Genomic DNA, 22,700 nt, shown 5'->3' on the forward strand with positions numbered 1-22,700 from the left:
TAAGCCTAGGTGGATTTTTCGAAAAATGTGAAACACTTTGTATTATACAGAAATCTTTGAAGATCAGTATGAAGTCGATTTGGAGGCAGCTATTGAGGTTTGGTCTGAGCGTTGATCAACAGTTAGTTAATCAGGAAAAACAGTTTAAAACATTAAATTTTCAACAAATCAATTCTCATCTATTAACGATTCATGGACGAGGTCTTCCCTGTTAACACGTCCAGCGAATGGTTAACAATTTTATTGTTATGTGACTGAAACGTATGGAAATAGGTTTGAAAAAATGGCGCCATTAAATATGACACAATTCACAAACAGAGCAAGAGCGAAAATACACATATTTAGTTCTTGGGCCCACTTGCCACACATATTCTACGGCCACGTTTGCAAATGGCCATAAAGAAGTCACAAAGGTACTCGTGGAATTTCTTTGCCTGTTAGCAAGTACCCTCACCCTAGCAAATACTCTCTTTCCTTTGCCTTTCCTCTGGTATTGTGAGAAATTGTATTGTGAGGTGAACAAAAACCTATGTATGTGATATGTTTGTGGCACAGCTGTTGGGTCTATATTTATGCGAGCTACTACTATATATTTGAACTCCTTTGGGTCGCCTTTGCTAGCTCCTGTGCATATGTACAACAATTGCGTGCTTTATAGTCTTTGACTTTGCAGCTATTGTGGGGCAACGCCCAGGTTCGCTATAAATATCATACACAATTATTTGTAGTCACTGCAGTGGCTTATCTTGAGCAGTCTGTTAAGATCCTCTGGTCCCAAGTAGAATCTCGCACAGTGTTTAAGAACTAAGAAATTACTGTGAAAATACACGAAGGAATTTGACAAGGCAATAGAAGAATTACAAACAACAAATGTGGCAATGTCATAAACTGGCCAACAGTTCCGCGGCCAAGTCGAACAAATTGCGGCAAAGCATCTGCAAAAATGCATTGCTCTAGCTGCGGCTCTGGCTGTGCTTCTCGCCACGATACACCAGAGAATTGATGTCATTTCGAATGTAGAATTCCTGCTAGAACATGTGTCCAGGCCGTGTACGTGCCGCTTGCGCAGCTGCGGACTGAAGGCTGACTGGCAATCAGGGGCGGGTAAATAAATAAAAACTAAATAAATTATTGACATAATATTAAAGCATAGTCAGGCACAGAGATGGGATGATGCCGGTTATGACCGCAGTCGTAATTGATTTTCAAAGGGCTATTAGAGGGACAAAAAGGACAGGAGATGCTCTGCGCCAGTCGTGTCTCCTGTGTCTCCTGTGTCAACTCGGGCAAATAAAATATAATTGTAATTGCAAAAGACAAAAGATCAAAAGGATAGACAAGCAGACAGGCAGACACACGGACACAGGCAGACAGACATCCAGTCTGTTCTGTTCGGTTCTGTTCTGTCCTCTGCCAGTTGGCTGCGTCCATTCCCAGACTTGGTTTCTAAAGTTGCGCATCAACTTGAGAATCGACAAATATAAAACAATAATCATAATATTGAGGATGATAATGACGCTGCCATTCGGCTAACTGCAGATACAATTGTATCTGTGTCTCTCTTTCGTTCGCCTCCTCTGGCTCGAGTGTCCCGCCAGGGTCCTACAAAGTGCTCGGTGTCCCAGCACTCAAGTGCACAAAACACTCGTTAAATGTGCCAAAGTAAGAAATGTTCCTTCTGCTTTTAACTGCCGTATTCGTGTATTGATTTCAACTTTTCCAAGGGTTCTGTGTTTATGTCGTTTGCCTGTCCCGTCCCACACCTCGTACACCTTTCGCCTGTCAACGCCGCCGAAGCTTGAGCTGGAGCTGGAGCTGAGCCTGCAGACTAGGCTCTTGGATAGTCGTTTCGCTGTTGTCAAGTATTTATGCTAAGAGCTGTCAAACAAGTTGTAGTTACATTGATTACAAGCGCGACTGCAGCACTTTTTCCTATATAGCAGTATCTTTTTAATGTGATTGCATTACTTACTCGAGCCTGTTGGCTCTTGGGTAGCTGCCGATTGCATCTGGGCATTGCCGATGCGAACCTGCACGCCCACTGGGAGTTGATAAAGCTGCCTAATAGCAACTATTTGTTCTTTTCATAAGGCCAGAGCAGATGGTACTCGAATACGTGCAGTTGCAATATGCATTCAGTTTAAGTACCTGTGACTTAAATAAAGAACAATTAAATAACTGTAGTTCTAAGACACTTGCAGAGAAAACTATAGCTGAGCCTTTTAAAATACTTTACTTAATTCAAACTCGATTCTGTAAAATCCAATTAAATCCATTCAAATCCTTTACCTAAAGAGTTTGGTGCCAATCACTTCCTCTGATTTCTCATCCGAAAAGTTGGCAATGCTTATTAAGCTCCTCTTTTGATTTAGATTCTAAATATATTCAGACACCCTGCAGGGCTTTACATTGTGTATTATTTTCCGGTTCTAAACAATTTACATAGCCTACCACTCGATAAAAAATAGAGTGGAGAAAGACTTCCAATTCGGCGCCAATTATTTTGCACAAGCACAACAAATGCAATTTGCGGACTGAGAACGAGGGCCAACTGCAGCATATGCACATGAAAAACTGCACACATACACCCACACCCACAGACACACACATTAAAACACAATTAGAATAAATTTTCGCACAACTGAGGCCCCGCACCGAACCGATCACAGAGTCGAGTTGATTACACGAAACGCGCCCACGCCTCCAGCTAAAGAATGAAAACTATAAAGTAAGGTCCCGGGGCGAACATACGTTCCGGCTAGATATTACCAACCGATACGAGTAAAACAAATGATACGAAAACTAGCCCTGGCAGTCTGGGAAAGGCAGCTGTAACAGTTTTTCATGCGCGTTTTCACCAATTTCCAATAGGCAGACACGCAATTTTGGACCGTCGCAACGCACGAAACCTGCACCGGGCTTTGCTCTGGCTCCGGTAATGAGACGACGTCGCCACGGAAGGGGCAGATGGAGGTGCTTGGTACGCGTTGTCGCCACGAGCCCGACGAGGTAGCTAAGGCTATTCTTTCATAGGTTTTCATTTTCGTGTATTTTGTTTTTCTATTTTGTTTTTTCTTTCTGTTTTGGCTGCTTTTGTTTTCCCCAACGACGTCGACAGCGAATATGTTGGCGCTGTTTTGGCACACATGGCAATATGGGTATCGACGCCAACAACAACAACAACAATGGCTACAACAGACAACGCTGGCAACTTGGAGGCCACAAAAATCCTTTGCACAAAACACGCACATCGCTGATGGGCGCTCCCCTTGCCCGACCTCTTTCCGGGCCACGCGCCTCCACCAAGCCTCGTTATCTAGCTGGCAGCCCATAATGGGCTACGCATATGAGAAAGTAGGATGTGTGCCATAATGCCATAAGAGAAGGGGCACGCGATGGCACGGTTTGGTAAGGCAACAGAATATATTCAATAAATTCTGTCAAAGGCATTATGGAAAATGTTTTCTCGTATGAGTGCGAAAAGCAAGGCTTGTCAGTGCCAATGCCACATCAGATCAACAACTCATTTTATCGATCGCCTATTAGATAGTGTTCGATAGGATATATAAAAATGTCACAACATCTTATCCCGACCAGAATCAGCCCATAATTCCCTGACACACGTAATTAATCAGCTTTTCTGTGCTGGCATTCTGGTTTTTCCACTTTCCAATTGGCGGTAATGTGAGGCTTCTTCGGGCAGATAACCATGTAAGTGACTTGTCATTAAAAGTTTGGGTCATTTTATGGCCCTGTCTACAAGCTTGTTGAGCCCATAAAAACAGAGAGTCAAGGCAACGCATAGATAAACATGAAGCAACATTCCGGCCTCATCAGGCTTAACCTTTCCAGGCACGTACCACAAAAACATACATATATATATATATATATAAAATCTATGACTAAACTCAACCAAAGTTGAACGACATTAAAACGCAGCGCAGGAAAAATTAAATTTTTTTTGTGTTCCGCAACGCACATAAAAATTAAAATAAATACAGCACTTATAAGTAACGGGCGGAGGAGTGGGGGAACAGTGTAAAAGCCCGTAAAAAGTAAAAAAGACGCGGAAGAGGAGGCCAATGTTACCAATGGAATGTGTTCTGTGCGCCGACTGTCGGCTCCCTCAGCCAACTATTAACGTCGCCTACAAGGCGTCACGTAGGTGGAAAAACTGAAAAGCCAACAGTCTGGCGAAGACTGGCGAATAATATGCCCAAGAATTATGAGACACGCCGAATGGCGACAGGCAAATGGCAGCTAAATTGGATGAAGATTTAAATGGAAGGGTAGCGAGTCGCTGGCTAGAGATAAGCGAAACATTGGAAAATTACTGGAACCGTTGCGGCGGCAGTTTTGTTTATAATAAATGAAGTTAAATCTATTACAATTCTCGCTAATATGTGAAGCGCGTGGGCCCGCTAACGGTCCTTACTAGCCCCAACAGCAACAGCTACAGCAAAAGCAACAATCGATTACAATCTGGCTGCTTGTTAAATTGCAAGAGCTGGCTGAAAGTATGGAACCAGCCAAGGAGCCAACGGGCCAAGCAACCCGTTCGAGAGTTGGCTCTGCCAATTTTCTGTTTGGCATTTGCCGTTTGGCTCATACGTGGCCGGGCCTTGTTTGGCGCAGCTCTAACCATAGGCTGGCCCGGCTAGCTGATGGGCAGCAGCAACAAAAGGCAGCAATGGACCCAGCCACCGACCGACCGACAGACCGCCGGACCGACCGATGGGGCCAATAAGCCGACGCTAGCTAACAGGAAAAAAAAAGAAAAATTTCGTTGGTTTTTCTTGGCATCGCTTTTTGGGAAATTGCGTTTCTTGTTCTGCGGCCCGGCACCAGCTTCTGCAGCACCTCCTCCGCCGGCTCCGTCACATTGTGTAGTTGCCTTAAGCTGCACAGTTCACTTTGATTATGGCGTTGGCTCACTCTTCATTTGATGGTCCGAGGCCTCATACAAAAGGGTCGCTGCCAATTCCAGCGTATGTGTGTGTGTGTGTGTGTGCGTGTGTGGGTTGCATTGTGCGCGTAACGACTTGGCCAAATGACTTTTTGGCTGGCAAATTGCGTTGCTTGGCATAAAGAACAATGGCTACGCACTCCATACAGCAACCCTTTTCGGTTTTATGCTCTATTGAGATTTCATCATAAACCTGACAAGGCTGAGAGGCATCTAGATGGGGCTGCATCTATCAAATCTTTGCTGCCAAGCCCGTAAATTCCCTCACCGATCGTAAGCGCTTATGATTGCCTCGCCTCACCTCGACTACTCTGTGTATCTCTCTCGCACCATCTCTTAGTTGCAGCTCATTAAAAGTCTGTAAGTTTTTTCGCCAGTTTTATTTTCATTTCGATAAAAACGCAGCCCACGTCACAAAGCCATTGCATGCGCCGAGCAGAGCCCCGTTTGCCTCTCGCTAATGAAGTGTTATTTCATTTTACTTTTTTTTGTGATATTTTTTTTTTTTTGCTGAATGCCTTGTGGCTGCAAAAGCTGGCTCTTCTTTCCCATATAAATTGCTCAATCCAAGGCAAACACCGCACCTCAAACGAGGAGATGCTGCTGCCTTGGACTGGTTGTTGTTGCTGCTGCGGCTGCTGCCGCTGCCGCTGCTGCTGCTGGGTGCAGCTCACGCAAGCGGATGGTCGTCTGAGCGGCGACACCTACGCAGCCAACGCAAATTACAGCAACTTGGAGCAATGGACCTCTGTGCAGCGCCCCTCACTCTGCCGCTTTCACTTCCTATCTGGTTTCTAAGCATGTGTGGCAGCTGCAATTAAAGTAAATAAGCTCGCGCTGTCGCAGAGACCCTGCCTTTTGCCCTTCCCGCCTACGTCTATCTGGGCCAATGCAAAACAAGCAATATTCGCTCATCAGCGACAAAAGCGCCAACGCCCACGCCAACGCCAGAGAGCAGAGTAGCTGCGAGGAGCGTCTACAAAGAAACAAAAAATGGTCAACATGACAACGTTGACATGCGACATTAAAAGCCAAGACATAGAGGCAAAGGCAGAGCTAAAGTTTGGATACGATTCGATTGGATCCTTGGACCATTGCGTGCCTATCGAGCTGGACCCGGCCGCGTTACTCAAGAGAAATGTCCGCAACACACGCAAAAAATCGCAGAGCATTAAAATCACGGCGTGTGCGTGCAGCACGGAGCAGCTGGCAGGCAGTTGGCGGGGCAAGCGCAAGGGCAAACAAGCATGTTATCAAATAATGTTGCAAATGCTTCGTTGCCGCCACAAATTGCCAGGCGGCGATACGCAGCCGCAGCCACAGCCACAGCCATGAAAGTCGCGCGTCAGGCAATTTAAATAAATAATTAATTCCCCTCAATTAAGCACAGCGCAAGGGCAGTGTGTCGACTGGCCATTTGTTTGCCAAGTCAACTGCCTGAGATTGAGTCGACCCAACTGGAACTGAAACTGGGACTGGGACTGGAACTGGGACACTGGAAATGCTGAGACAAAGATTTTGCTCGTTCTCGGAGACTAGCTCCCAGATTAACAAATTATCAACGCATAAGATTTGCAGCCGGTGCATCTCTTCTCCAGCTATCCATCAATAGGCGAATCCGTATGCCGAGCACAATTCAGGCGGCTGCTTAGATTTTGGAACGCTTTCCGCGGAAGCACTACCGCTGAGATTTCTTCACCGCAGATATTGAGATTTGTTTAGCGCGACGCTTGTCTGAAGATTGGCGTCCGCGTCGCCAGACATTGCCCTGCGACTGGCTCTGGTCTCGCTTGCATTCAGTTGGGTCTGCTGCGCGGCCAGCTACGCCCCGACAGCTAATTTTATATTCAATGCACGCAACAGTCGCCGCCGCTTAGTTTATATACTCATTTTTTTCTCCGTCTCTATCTCAAGTCAAAGCGGAGTCTTTGCCTTTTGTTTAAATTTTTCTTCTTCGCTGTGCCTTCTCTCTTTTCACAGTTTTTGTGTCTTTTTCTTGCCTTGGACTCTGCTGCTTGGCTGTGTTTTTTTTGTTACCAACTCCATAAATTCTCCAAAAACTATTTATGCTGCACATAGTTTTTGCATGGCTCGGACTAATTATGCAGCTGGATTTCAATTTATGCCCCAAGCCCAGTCTCTCCCAGTCCTGGGACTCGTCTCACAGTCCAGCACAGTTCCTGGCTAGGGCTAATGTATGCGTGGGTGGCGCCATAGCCGGGGCTTAAAGGCAGCCTCATAGCCGTCGGCCATAATTCATGGGGCTCGAGCGACGGCGTCTGTTTTGAAATTGAAAGAAAATAATTATGAGGCAGCGGAAATTGAATTTCTTATTACAGCCAGCCGAGAAGGACTTGGCCGGGGAGGAGTTGGCCCGCCACTGGAGCTGCGACTTGAGCCGGGCAACGACAGCAACAGCAACGGCAACAGCAGCTCCGGCATGGAAGTGCTTGCAAATTAATTAAAATCCATAAAGTCGATGGCATCCCCATAGCTCTGGGGCCAAATTTCACAGCCATTGCAGCAAGCATTTCGATTGCCAATTTGAATTTCAATTCGACTTCGAATACAACTGCTTTAGGTCCGCATGGGTCAGAGGTCAAGGTTGTGAAGCGTTGTGTTTCAATGTGTATTGTATTCTGATTTATCGAGGGGCGCGCCACTTTTGGAAGTCATGCATATTTCATTAGCCATCTCCCGCACTTGAATCTTGGACAGCCAGCGGGCATTCGTTGGAGTCATTCGTGGCCAGTCAGAGCTATAAAGTCTAAGCCTAATGGCATTTTAAGTGAATTGTGATTTAGTCGCGCCTTAGTCATATTTGATGCCAACTACATATTTTTAAAGGTCTGTCGCTTTCTCAACCGTTTCATGCTTAGCGTCTACTGCGACTGCATTGTTAAGATGCCACCTTGCGGTGCATTCCACATGTCACACTGCACAGTTCCAGTTTAAATATCCTTGTATCAGCGATCTCCTTTTACCCAGCTGATCCGTATACCTTATAGAGCTCAACTATTTGCGCACTTGACAACACTAAATTGATTAGTAATTTCCATTTTCCAATTTTACTGTGAAAAGTGCAACTCGAAATAGCCCCCTTCACACCTAAACGGAGGCACTGGCTCTGCCACCGTCCCTACGCGCCCCGCTCGGGGCCACAGCCACAAATTACAAATTGAAAGTAGTTTGTATCTGCCGCTGCCACTGCTGCCCCTACTGCTGCTGCGGCGGCTACACCCGCCGGCAGTACAAAATTTAAGTGCATAAGCAAAGTAGCTGCGGCAGTCGCCGCAGGGGGAGGGAGCGGCGGCTAGGGAAATGTGCAGAACATGTTATGCACTTTTCCTGCGGCTACCGAAAAATTTACACACACACAACAATAACAGAGAAACGGGGAAACTTCTAAGTGGCCAGCCGTGGCCGAAGGAGCCCAGCAGCCAACCGGGCACTTGAAGCGCAGACCCCGTTCCAGCCATCTCGCTGACCTGCCTCGAATCGTCGTCATTGTCTTTGTCTTTGTCTTGGCTATTGTTTCATTCATGAAACTGTTTGGGATGCTGGCCCTTAAGTTGTTTTTTTGGCTGCCTGCCCAAAAGATTTCGTGTCTCTGTTGTGTTGCCTGAAGCGAGGCAAGGGCAGGCAGTCTAACACTAACCCATAATTTGCGCTGGGCTCGAGATGCGAGGCAGCCAAGCAGATGCAGAGCGGAGCAGAGCTGCGAGCATGTAAACCGTCTTCGACAACGAGCGATTATCATTGCGAGCTCAGTTTTTGAAAGGTAACATGGTAGATACGACGGATGAGTGGGCATAGAAGAAGCGTTCAGTAATATGTCGTCTTCGTATCTATCTGTGGACGACTTTAGCTTGGCCAGCTCCCGAACTGAATGGGGCTGTCACAGAACAAATGCCACTACTTTGGCTTTCTTAATTGTTGCTAGTTTGTCTGCATAAGCGACTTCCGTCTTGGCGAACAACACTGCAGCATTTTTTTGTATAATTTTGGGTAATTTATTTGGCTCCAGGCAATGTTTGTGCTCATCAGTTTAGCCCGAGATACATTTGTATCTTGTGCTAATCCTTCTGGTCTAAATACGGCATTAGCACACACACACACACAAGCACACACACACTTAAATAGAGCTGTAGCCAACGCTCATATATCACAGAGCAAACCTCAAGCAGCTGCGATGACAACGCCTGGTGCCGGGACCGGGACCGGGCCGGGACCGGGAACGGGTTCTGGTCACAACGGTTTCGGGGATTAGTGGCCACTGTCTGGTGGCTTTGGCAGCTTTCTTGGCTGAATGACAACAGCAAAAGTTGCTGTAGCTGCATCTCTAAATGATTATTAATTATAGCGCTTAAATTTATGCTCATGAGCAGCAATCTCGTACCCCTAGCCCAACCCTGGGCTGCCCTCTCAACGCTGCGTTCGTCTCTGGGCATTTGTATTATCGAAGTGCCAGTTGCGACCCCACGCATGCGGTTGCCTGGTTATTGCCACTCTGCCTGCCTCCCTCCCTCTCCACCCCTTCCCCTCTCTCGCTCACTGTCTCTCTCGCCCTGCCGAGTACGTGCTATAAATGACTAATTCATTGCGCCCACTGTGTTTACATTGCTGTAGACCCTGGAGAACTCACGTGTCCCCTACCCGAACCGATGCCATTGTCTATTTTTAGTAGCCGCCGCTTTTGTCTCTTTGCTGTCTGCATTTCTATCCGTTTTATCATTTTGTCATTTCATTCACTTCAATCATTTGTTCGAAGTGGGCTCGCAATGATAATGTCTGGAGATAAATATGGCCTGTGAATAGATCTATTCGATACCAGCAACAGGGTCCGGATCCCTGACAGTGGATTGCTTTGAATAAATATTTTTTAAATTTATTGCCATTTGTTTTTGAACAGTTTTTGACGTGTTTTCGGAATTGCTATGGCCATCGGAGAATTTTAATATATAAATTTAAATGGGATTTTTTTAAAGAACACCGAAAAGTGAAGGAATTTTAAAAATTCTAGAGAATTTGTGTGCTTAAGTTCAAAGTTCAGTAGATGTATAGATTTTTCTGTATAGTTTAGCATAGTATTACGTACTTACGAGCTATATGTATATAGATATTTCTGCACAGTTTAGCAAAGTTTTACATACCTGCAAGAAAAGAAAGATTAAGAATTATGATTAGATTTTGCGGGAAGTTATTCAAAATGATCTAAAATTAAATATTTCATTAGCTTCCGCTCTTCCGCAGTTGCCATTAAACAGTTTCTCGGATAATGGTTTCATTTCAGATGGGAAATTACCTCAACAACTGTCATTTTGACAGCCCAAGCCGAGAACAAAAGCTCAGAAGCTGAAAAGTAAAAGCAATAACAAAATGCAATACTGAGAATCAACGCGAACGACAGCGACGACAATAGAAAGGAAGAAAAAAAGTAACGACCTTTTTGTTAAATTAAAAGTTTATGAGGCATTAAATGGTCAACAGCAAAGCAAAATTGCCAAAAAAAAAACATACAACAATAATAATAATAACAGAGAAAAGAGGGAAGATGTTGTTGTGCGTTCAATAGCATCAAGTAAAAAGTCATTAAGCCCGACAACAACAGCAACAACAACAATATGAGACTGTCTGTCTCTTTCTCTCGCCCCTCTCTCCTTGGTCTGCTCTGCTGGCACAGGTCATTAGACCCGCGGCATCTAAATTGCATTATCAACGCCAATAACGGGACTCAGCCCGTTCGACTGCTACTAGCTACTGTTGTTGTTGTTGGAATTGTTGTAGCTGCAGCCGGCTTGTATCCACCCCGCCCCCTCCCCGCACTGCATAGTGCTATAAAAATGACATTATTTGTCAACGCCATAAACATATCGAGCATAGTATATTGCATTGCATTGTTGTTGTAGCGTGTGCAGCGTGTGCGACAGGGTGGCAACTCTGTCACGAGAATCGCATTGCATTTACAGGGTGCGAAACATATGGGCAGCTCCTCTAGCCGGAAATCGATGTGCCAAAAACTGCAATTAATTATTTTTTATTGAGTGTTCAGTGGCTGCATCTGGGGTGGCTCAACATGGCGCTTAGGGTGGGCCTTGATATCAACAGCGGGCTGGTCCTAATCACTAAATTTGTAAAGTATTAACGACTGGCGGACTGGCGATGCCACACTGCACATTTAATTATGAAGACATGTGGCGACGATTGTGCTGACAGTTGTGGCTAATGACATTAGGTCCTGGCTAAGGCCTGGCCATAGACCAACTTAATCCGCAGCATTTGCGGCCGAATGTTTGGGCATTTCAATTTTGAAAATCATTTACATACATCTCTGCTTCGCTCAGTTTCTCTTTGCAACCCCTTTTCTTCGGCACAGGGGGCATTTGCGGTTTGCTGTGGAAATTCGATGCCCGCTGCCTGGCCAGAGCTCATGAAAATATGCAAAATATTACAAACATTTTTGGAAAACGCAAAGGGGAGAGGGCTTTAAAGTGAGACTGGTGAAAAGCCGCACATGTGCGGCATTTTTGTGTTAATTTTTTTTAAAGCGAGTGCCGCGGAAAATCGGCTCTGCGAGGGGTGTGAGGGGCGCCTGGGATCTATGAGTGACGTTGCCATTTTCCATTGTGTCAGTTGTTGACTTGCAGCAACAGAGGAGCGACAACAATGGCAACATTGTGATTCGAGTTTGTTTGTTTGTTTGGCTTTGCTTTTTCCGCTTGTTTTCCAACACTTTTCTTGGGGCTTGACAGCAGCTGCCATCGGGGCCAAAGATCTTCTGTCTAGTTTCGACTATGCCAGCGCCTCATTTACGCAAATCCTTTTTTCATCAAATGTCCCACCTACAGCTGACATTCCAACATACGAACAAGGACCTAAATATATACAACTAACTATATGCATACATATATGGGGGGGGGGGCATTTACATATGCCACAGCCGAGCCCTTAGAGGGCGGCCTTCATAATGATGTTTTGGCAGATGACCCACTTAGATGGAATGGAGCTCAAAAATATTCGTCTTATGTCACGAATGCCAGCCCACATATGCACATATACACATACATTACAGATGGCATGTGAAATGGGCTGCAAATGTATCTGACAATACGAAAAAATTGGGTTTCGCTCTCGGCACGCAGGTCGATGAAATTGAAAGGAACCTGGCCGATAGCTTGCCTGGTGCTTGGATACTTTGATGAACTTTGACAAGCCGTGGCCAATGCATTCGGCACTGGCCTCATCAGCCAGAAGAACTTAGTCCGGCTCGATGCCGACTCAGAATGAATATGAATATGACTGATTAAGCAATGCGAATCGATTGTCCACACCCAATCCTCGAGCGCGGCTCGTCTCGTTTGGCTTGCGATTATCCTGGGGCGGGGCAGATGTGGCACTGCTTCGTTCTGCTGCTGAGACTCAGCTCTTTTATAACGTAAATTCCTCGATTTTTCGTTGTTTGTTGGGTTTCATTTTTTTTCCATCTCGTTTTTTTGTGGCTGCTGTCAGAACTGACAAACGCAAATGATTTATGTGTGTTTGCATGCGTGTAAATGTCATTAGGTAGCGGCAAGGCAGGCGTAGGTGGAGTGGGGGGAAGACAGAAGCAAGCTTTGTGGCAAGCAGCCTGGCGTTGCATCGATTTGCTGTCTTTGACTTTCCATTGCAAAGCTGTTGACATTTGTAGTTGCCCCAACGCTGACGATCCTACTGCCAGCCACACACGCACGACATGCCCCAACAGCAACCACAACAATTACAACAACAGCAGCCAGAACAGCAACAACTATCGACCAGATTTGACATTAAATAATGAGTTATGCTGCTGACGGCTGAGAATTTGCAACATGGCCTCCCTCCAGCCACAATCTCGATACTCGGCCTGGGCTCGGCTGTCGCTGCCTTCTTCTGAGTGGGCGTTGTGCGTGTCCCGGGCTCTTGAGGCATGGGAATTAGTCATCAGTAGATTTTTGCTCTATTAATATAAAGTTTGTTTGGCTTGTTCAGTTGGCCCCCACTCTACCTACAACTTTGCCAATTCATCATCTTTCTTCCTCTTTTTTTTTGACTTTGCATCTGTTTCCTTTTTCTGCTGCTGCTGCTGCTGCTGTTTCCACTTGGCTGCCCTTGGCCTCCACCACACTAGTTGTTGTTTGAACACCCAAAAAGCCTCACAGATTGCCCAGTTTTTGCATTCGATATATGCTGATGACTACTTGCTGCCGCTGTCTCCCTACGCTGGCGGCGGCTTCTTCATCAACAACAACTGTCAGTCGTCTGTCAGTCAGTTAAATGTATTGCGCATTTCTGTCCAGTCAGAAATTTTCATTTCGCCGGGGCACAAGTGTGGCGCCTGCGCAGCTCCAACAGTGCCTTGACTGAATGCCTAATTAAGTTGCCGCTTCTTGTTGAAGTTGCAATTGTCTCCTCCGCCTGCACAAATGTTTACCTTTCTGACTTGGCCCGTGGGCGCTGCGCAGTCGCAGTCGCATTAATACTTGCTTTTCTTAAGTACTTTTCACAAAGACCTCCTCGATAAATGCAGCTCGACTAGCTACTGGTTTTATGCGCCTTTCTTGTTGCTGTTGCTCTTGTTGTTGTTGGTGTTGTCTAATAGCAACAGTTGCTGTTTCTATTGCTCTGTTGTTGTTGTTGCTTCTGCTGTTGTTAGGGGGTCGGGCCACATATGTTCATGTTGACAATTTGGCATATATTTTACGGCTGTTGTTGTTGTTGCTGTTGTACTCTTGGGTGCAGGCTACATTGCCTATTCGGTAAATTCGGATTTTTTTGCCCATTTTTTCCTGAAAGTTTAGTTGATTTGGCCAAATGCGTCTGTTGAAGTCAGCGGCAGCTGCGTGTAATTGCCTGTGGTTAGTTGTCATCGCCAGCGTTGATGTTGTTGTTGTTGTTGTTAACGAGCATTTGTTGAAATTTGACAAAAAAAAAGTGAGTTGTGAATTGTGTAAACGATGGGTCTTACACACAAACAAGATGTCTTAGTCTGTCTGTTGTAATAATTGCTAAATTAAATACCACAGAGATTGCATAAAAAATAAAATAAAGCTATATGAATAGATTATTAGCCTAGCTGTGAGCTTCTGTGAGTATGGGATACATATATATTTCGCAACACACAACAAATAAATGCTTATCTTATATTTCAAAATATCACCACGTAGAGAAATTTTTTTTTCTTATTTAAGAAAATTGTTTTGTCCTATAGAAAGTATATCATATAGATATTTTTATATCTACAACAAGCGATTCTTTTCTAATATAAAAAATTGCCATCAAGTAACATATTTTTAAAATTTCAAAAAAAAATTTTGCGTTCTATAATAATTTTCGCGCATGAAAAAAATTCAAAAAAATTTAGATGTATAGAAAATATTTTCTATAAATAGGATCATAAATATATTATAGCTCTTATTCATTTTATACGAGAAAAAATTGCTCTCTTAAATAAAATATATTATATAAAATTGTTATAAAATATATTCATTATATAAGGAAATTCACATTTAAAGAAAAGGACTAATATAAAAAAAATAGTCATAAACTTTACATTTTCTGATAATACTCTCTATCATATTCTGTCGATTTTCTAAAATTTGGCAGCACAAATTCTTGTAGCGTAGATTCTCCTCATATACCAGATCTTAACTCGACTATTTTTAGGAAGTGGGTTTTTATTTTGCAGGGAAAATGCCCAAATTGAAATGGAATGCGTTTGACCATGCGGTCAGCTCATTAGGAAACTTGTTTATTTGGTCATCAGTTTACATCATTCGCTCGTTTGGATGGCCAAAGGAAATTATCGTCCCATTTGGCTGAGTTCTATCCTTAGTTCCTCTTTAGTTATACATTTAGCAATTACACGATAATTTACGGCACAAATGTATTTCATATTAGTGGCCCAGAGTCGTAGCTGATGTTGTTGTTGTCAACTTAATGTCCTTTGCATAAGCGCACGCTTGTCGCGCTTTCATATCCTTTTTATTTGCCTTAACACATTTAATTAACAAAGCAATTAAGCAGAGAGAAATGTCAAACGAAGGGAACAAGCCAATGCGAAGCAGAGAAAGAGAGAGAGAGAAAGAGTCAAAGAAGAAAAGCATTTTTAATTTAATTTATATTGTTCTATGTGGGTGCTTGTTTGTGTGTGTGTGAGCGCGTGAGTGTGTGTGTGTGTGTGGAAAGTCCTTTATTGCAGTGTTTGTGTGTGGCAATACTTTTGCCATTCGCCTTAGCATTTCTGCTTCCCTTCCGGTCTGTTGTTATTGTAAAATAATGCGTTAAAATAGTACGATGTTATTTATGTGTGTGTGAGCGTGTGTGTGTGTGTGCGTGACTGTGTGTGTGGCGTGCGAATGAAATGCAAAATGGAGGAAGGACACAGCAGCGCGCATTACCATGATGACGTTTTTATTGCTGGCAACAAACAATAACATCTTGCATCTCGTTCCCTTTTATTTTATCTATCGCTCTTTCTCTCTCACTTTCTCTCTCTGCGGCAATCTTCAGCTGCTGGAAACAAAAGGCAAATTTATGCAAAGCAAAGGAATTTTTAATTAAATTTCACACAGAAACGCACAACAAGTGACGGATAAAGAGAACTAACTTATTTTTGGGCGGCATTTAAAAACTTTTCGCCAAAGCAATCAGACGAAACTCATCTTGAGTAAGCCCGAAGTCTGACAGAGAGAGAGAGAGAGAGAGAGAGAGAGAGAGAGAGACGTCAAGCATTTTGAGCACTTCATCGTATTACAATGCGGCCCACAAAGGAGGCCGCCGCGTCGATTGGGCAACGCCTTACACAAAGCGATCTGTCATTTCTGACAGCTTACAATGTGGCCGGCAGTTGCACTGAGCGAAATGATCGTCTCTTTTACGATGGGGTGTTAATTAACATCGCTCACAAAATATAAATCAAAAATTATGCAGAGTTGTTGCAGAGGGCTGGCATTTTTTCTTTTATTTATTTATTGTGCTTGATCGCAAGTCAAGCGCAAAAATGCATTCCTGATGTCAACTTTATGTTTTATAAAGTGCAGCATCATCTTTGGAACAACATCGATCACGTGAGGGAACAACACACACTCACACATACACATGTACAGACAAGCACACATGTGTTACGGCCTGTCACTTTTACAGCAATTATAATGCCAACTTCTCATATGGAACCCAACCCCGAATTAATAATAATTCTTTTTGACACTGCACCACCCTGCAGCACCACCCGACCCACAGCTGAAAGCCATGTGGAAATGTTTAACCCTATGTTGCCCAACCCTAAACGAGCCCGTCTCACTTGTTTAAGTTGCTCTTTAAGCAACGATCAATCATAACAAAAAAAACAAAAACTAAACAAAACAGTTCATGTACTATGCAGATTCAACATATTTCACGTTTCTGATGTGGCTGGCAGCGCAGACTCTCCAGCGTGGGGGTACTTTTGACATTTTAAATACTGATGGTGAATAATAATACTTAATATATTATTCGTTATTGTGCTCCAGCGACAGCTTGTTGAAAAATTGGGAATTTCATTTCAACTTAAGATTAAGCATCTTTTTTTCTGCCCATAAGTAAATGAAGAGAACTTTTGTGGGTTTAAGTGTGCAAATAGTTATTGAACACAAAGTAAGCAATTAATTATAATATGGAATGGTAATTAATGGTGTTGAAACAGCTCCACAAAAATAAGCTGAAACATTTTAATAGGGGTATAATCTTAATTCCGTTCATTAACATGCCCAAAGGCGAATACATGATTGTGAATCAGCCACTCGGAGAATACACAATCGAAATTTAAGCACCGCTCGATGCTGGGCCAAACTCTTCACCTCTTACAACATTTAAACATATTCATTCTTATGCTGGGCATTTAAATATTTAATACAGCATTCGCATGGGGAAGCATTAACTGAATAAAACTGAGCCGATTCGCAGCGAGCTGGCAAGAAATCATCAATGAAAATATTATTTTCCCACATCATAGAGCATCGCGCTCGCAAATCCTGTCCTGACGCACAGAGGATGAGGGATGGCCAGCCAAATGACGGCAGGGCTCTGTTTGTGCGTGGAGTCGCCTGCAGGCGGTGCCGAGTCCAGCAAACCGTGGCTGGCTGCGCAAGCAAGTGAAATGCGCGTTGGAAAATGTGGAAATGGGGTTCGTGGAGCAGCAACAGAAATTATAAGTGAATTAAAGCGCACCACGATGCAAACGATGAGGCCTTCATACAGGTATAAAGCCACAGTCGAGCGTTGTGCTATTCGAGGGTACAGTTAGTTGGTCGTGTGGAGTCGCCGGTTCAAGCTTTAAGGTCAGTCAGAGCGAGAGGTTGAGAGAGAGAGTTGGAGGCAGAAAGAGAACAAGACAGCGAGGCGAAGCGAGGCGAGTTTGAAATTCTATTTGCCGCACAGCGGCAATTTTGCAGCTTATGGCAAGCTAACCAGAAGCAGCGAGCGGGGGACGAGGACCAACTGGAAGGACGGGGGGCAACAGCTTGGCACGCTGATGTTGATGCACTGGCGCTGCCAAGCAAGACTAACTGCTGGGTAATCACATGCGGTGCTGCTTAAGCGTTGCCAAGGCAGCCACAAAACTCAGCTCAGATGCATCTGCAGCTGCCATCGCGTCGACATCGTGTGCCATCAATGGAGCCTGAATACCCAAGCAGGGTAACCTGCCTGCTCCTCCACTCCCACCAGCAACTGATGTATGACTTGAGATAAACTGCCAGAGTTTCAGACTTACTGCAGTACCCTACACTCACTCGGCAGTGGGCGAATCCAACTCGGTCTTTAAAACTATTTTCATTTGAGATCAAAGCAAAAAGTGTGCTTAACACGCTAGCTGGGTAGGCAAAGTGACAGTGTTGCACAACGACAAGCCGCAGCTTGTAGACAGTATTGCAAGCCGGTTTATCATGCAAGCCCATCAAATCTCCGCTGTAGCGCATCCAATCAGCCAACTGCGCCGAGCCCTACACATAATGCCAACATATGTGTCTGTGCATTATATTTTTTTGTTGTCTCCTGGCAATCCCCCCACTATTTGTAACTTTTTGTTCCACATTTTCTTCTTTCGTGCTGGTCTATGCAGTTGCCGGCGTGCGTCGCATATATCACAAAACTTCACAAAACTACAGGAAACTATGGAGAGCTAGCAGTATAGAGTAGCCTTAGCCTGAGCTTGCGGTTTTCGCGAGCTGCATGAGGATGCGAATGCGGCTGATGATGTTGCTGCTGCCGATGGTGATGATGATGATGATGATGATGATCCCATGTGCGGGTTTTGTGTGCGCGTCAAGAGCATGAAGGTTAATAGCGGGAAGAGTGCGCTTTTTAGTTACAGGCCAAGAGCTGAACGATGCAGCTCCTGCTTGGAAATGTACACCGCTTTACCGTTTTGCTAAGCATTTAAGCAGCTCATTTCCTAGGAAATCAACAAAATGGGCACAGAGGGGCATCCTCTATCCAGAGTTAGCCAGCGACGTCGATGACTATTTTTGGGCTAATGATGTGCTTTGGCCGGCCATCAACATCAAGAGCCCAAGAGCGCCGGTTGCCTGTTGCCGGCGGCCGGGTGCAGGGTGCAGGGTATCCAGCACCGGTATTGACTTCAGCTGGGGCATCAACTGTGGCATCAATAGCAACACCGGCAACGGCACCAAAAGCCACTCGATGTCCATCATTCATTTAGCCCCATGTACGAGCCATGTTTATGTTTATTGACTGTTATGGACATGAGTCACAGTTAGACGACAATGACGATGCCGACGACGACGACGACGACGACGACGCGATTTTAACGGAAGTGTTACAATGAGACATTACGGGAGAGGCCCTCGATAGCTTCTCAACTGTCCCTCAGCTGCCCCTCGGCTGTCCACCGGCTGTCCCTTGGCTGCCAGTTATGCCTGTCCATGTCCAGGGCCCATTACCAGGGCCTGTCAGTGTCAGTGTGTCTCCCTCTCTCTCTCTCTCTCTCTTTCTGAATCCAACTTCGACTGTCTGTCTGTGTGAGTGTGTAGGTATGTGGGTATATGTGGGGATTCGGTCCCTGGTTATTTGCTTAAGTGCAAATATGAGCAACTATTTGCTAAATGACAGTTATTGCTGATTAGCTGTCAGGCATTTTGACAGCATGAAGAATGATTCGCAATTTTCGCAGAAGGAACCTGACGACGGACTTGCTGCTTTGGCTTCGGGTCGACTCGGATTTTGGCCCGGGTTGGGGTTCCGCCTGCAGTTAATGATGTAGCATATGGTTAATTAGAACATTAGTCTCCAACTTGGCAGCTGTGAGTCGCTAGTTGCTGGTTGGCAATCGGTAGTCGGTTGTAAAAGCAACTTTAAATCATTAGTCGAGCCAAGCAGGAAGGCAGCTCTGCTCTGTCAAATTCATTGGTTGCTTGAAAAGTTTGAAGCTTTTGTAATGTAACAGCGTACTAGTCGCAGCACCAAATGGCTGTGATGTATGGCCAGCTGAGGGTTAAGTGCTTTTTCGGATAGGTTGAAGCGAGTTAATGAACAGTGCTCGAAAGCATTGGAAGCTGCGATAGCTGCGAGTATATGCAATCAGCTTGACAAACGACTAGAAAGGCTCCTAGCGAAATAAATGCATGAGCTCTTATGGGTTTTGATCGATGTGAAGTAGCTGAAAGCTTACAGAATTCTTTAAAATAAAAAAAGTAACAGAAAGCACAAAGCTATTGATATTCTCCACTTGCACGATCAAGCAATAAAACAGCCCTTCCCCAGAGTATGGCTGACACATTCATTTCGGCCCGCCCCAAATAGGGTCTAGGCCATAACAATGTGGCAACAAGCAGCCCAAAAACAGGGCCGAAATTACGCATGCCTAAACGGTCAACACAAATTATGAGGCAACTACAGCACAAAGAACAAACAACAACATCAGCAACAACAGCAACAATCGCAATAAAAAGCAATCGCTTTGTAACCAAAAACGTTCGGCCCAAAGGCGCAAAGAAGCGTCCAGGTCCGGCTCGTATGCCGGGTACCTGTGCCGATCCCAGACTCGTTGGTCTCTATAAAAAAAAAAAAAAGAATTGAATATGGCCAAAAGCGGCAAACGAACGGGGTGTATGCCAGGCAGTTGTAGTTAGAGTCGGGGCCTGCTCTTTTGCTATTTCGCCTTATAAGGTCGCGCACATAAATAAGCACAGCAAATACATATATTGCAAGTGGGCAACAGCAACAGCAACAGAAACAGAAACAACAACAACAGCACCAGCTCCGGTATAGAGATCTGGGCATCGGTATGCGGCATCTCGCAAAGCAGCTGCTGTGGGCAATCGTCGTGCTCCAGCAAGCCACACAGCAAGGAGTACCATCAACAATTTTAACAATCAACTGATGAGAAAAGGAAATGAAAAGTCAACATAGGCCAATACACAAAGCAAGCGGCTAGAACGAAGTTGATCTCAAGTCGAGTCAAGCAGCCAAGAGCCGTGGAAAAAGTGCCCAACAGTGGGTCAGGCGGGTTGCGGTGGGGCCAACCGACATTAGCTGACCGCAAGAGGCCTCATGTAATGGCTGCAGAATCGGCCAGCTCTTCCATTGAGGCGCATCGAGCGGCATTTGTAATGAAAATTGCTTGGGTCAAATATTAGAAAAATTGAAGTACAATTCGAATTCGAAAGTCTATTTAATGGTCATCTCGATGGACATATTTAAGACCAATGCGGCAGCAGATAAACAAGGCCTTAAACGATTTGTACAAAGACTGTTTTAATTAGATACCAAACGGGCACCCAGCAGAATAACCAATTGATGCCTCACAACGGCATTAATTCAGGCTTGAAGAGTATCTACACCTCGGACTGATTGTTATCCAAAGCAGTTACATTCGAGCTGCAGTCTGCTGTGATAACTTTGCTCAGCTACGGCTGCAACTCTTTCATTTCGCCTGGGCTCATCGCTGCCTCTATCCCCATTACCCGATCTCCAATCGTTCGATCGTTCGATTTTGTGGCGCGCTATTAAATTGTAAATTGGTTGGGCAGCGCTGCCGACGCGGCAAACGTGTCTGAATGCCGCATCGCAGCTCCCCCTGCCCTACCCAGCCGATCCTCGACTGAGAACGCATCGTGAATCGTGTGCAATTTGCTGGCCCAGCCCTAGCCTCGACTCGGTCTGCTCTGGTCTGGTCGGTTTCCTTCCAGCCCGATGCTGCTCCGGATTGACCACTTTTGCTGCTCAGCGCGTGGTTCGGCTTGGGTTTCGTGGTTTGCTGCTGATTCTCGTTCCCCTGGCCCGTGTCTGATTCTGTGGCACTGGCTAATCAATTTTTTCTCTTCACTGCTCGATTGCTTCTCTCCTTTTGCTGCCGCCTCTGCTGTTGCTGCTGCTGTTGCTGCGGTTTATCAACGCTTTATTATACTGACGTTTTGTCAATTTGATTGCTTTTGATTTGACTTTTTTGTTGGCTCATCCGTGGGGCTGCTTGGTCCGTTTCTCGCATTGACAGCTCGTCGAGCATTTCAGGCGTTTAATGTATTTCCATTGGCAAGACCTTGAAATGTCTCTCGTCTGCCAATCGTCGCTGGCCACAGCTGTCCGCACAGTCCGCTGTCCTCCCGTGAACGTTTGCCGTAGTTAATGGCTGACTTTTAATTGCTTCGCTGCAACAGTTTGTGTTCGATTTGCTGCCTCACCTTAAATGGTCTACACAGTCAATCGCGGGCGGCACTTTCAATTTTTCTTTTGTTTTGATTATTATACACTAAATTCAAAATGGGTAACCTGGGTATAATAGATTTCTGCAAGCGCACGTAACACGATATAACTCGAAAACTAAAACAGGTAGAGATTTTAGACTTAATTCGTATTTACCCTATGCAGAAGGGAGTGCTGTTTTTTACATTATACCGATAAATATCGATAAGACTTGGGTTTTTGCAACATAACTGAAAGATTATAAAAGCAAGAGACTCCAAACTAGTCTTATATAGTATAAAAAGGTAAAAAATATTTCACTTTTTGAATACTTCTCCGCGTTTCCCGCATCACTAAGAACGGAACTTATACCAAAAGAAGAGCCTTGTGCTTTGGTATGTACACATTATTTGGTGCCAATTAAGGAACCTGACAATCCCATTATAATTGGACTGTTAAAACCGAGGTTATAATTACAAGCCTGCTTGGAGCTGACTAATGAGTATCTTCTAGTCGAACACTCACGATTAGGGTACTCTTACTTATTTTTTCTGTACACTTTCAATATGAAAGTCATTTTTTCAACATTCATGTCATTGCAGCTGTTGTTGTTGTTGTTGTTGTCGCTGTTTTTATAGTTGCTCGGCCACTTGATTTTTATGCAATCAGCCCGTTAGCTATTGTTGTTAGTGCAAATCAAGAGTTTGATTTTATTATATGGTTTTGAGCACTCCAATTTTCCATATTTATTCGGCGTGGCAATGTTTTCTTTTTGTTTTTTTGTTTTTGGCTGGCTGGGCAAATGTTTTTCGGTGCTGCAGGTGATATGTTATTGAAATCGGTTTCGGTATGGAAATTATGCAGTAAATTGATTTCAGGTTTGACGATTGCCAGGTTGGATAACAACGGGCGGGGAGCGCAGAGTTGAATTGCCTGTTAGTTTATGAACTCAAATTGCCAGTTCCTGGTAAATTTTGTTCGTCTTTCACACGTCCTACTTAGTGTCTCAGGTCTGTGGATATGCAAATTAGTTAGTTAT

General features: G+C 44.6%; 1 protein-coding gene and 1 long non-coding RNA gene across 7 annotated transcripts in view; both read right to left on the reverse strand.

Moving 5' to 3' along the window:
- Ten-m (teneurin transmembrane protein Ten-m) overlaps positions 1–22,700 on the reverse strand; it is a 153,290-nt gene that overhangs the window by 106,813 nt on the left and 23,777 nt on the right. The gene's annotated exons all lie outside the window — the stretch shown is intronic.
- Positions 1,143–2,409, reverse strand: LOC135432966 (uncharacterized). 2 transcript variants are annotated; one of them, XR_010436999.1, is made up of 3 exons: positions 2,237–2,409; positions 1,973–2,148; positions 1,143–1,878 (listed from the first exon to the last, which is right to left on the reverse strand). It is a non-coding gene; the product is annotated as an uncharacterized LOC135432966 (long non-coding RNA). The 2 variants fall into 2 exon arrangements; XR_010436998.1 differs by having other exon boundaries at positions 1,973–2,154.

Source organism: Drosophila montana, unplaced genomic scaffold (assembly GCF_035044405.1).
Source record: "Drosophila montana isolate Dmon_TW-CO22-7 unplaced genomic scaffold, ASM3504440v1 contig_3216_1, whole genome shotgun sequence".
Lineage (NCBI taxonomy): Eukaryota > Metazoa > Arthropoda > Insecta > Diptera > Drosophilidae > Drosophila > Drosophila montana.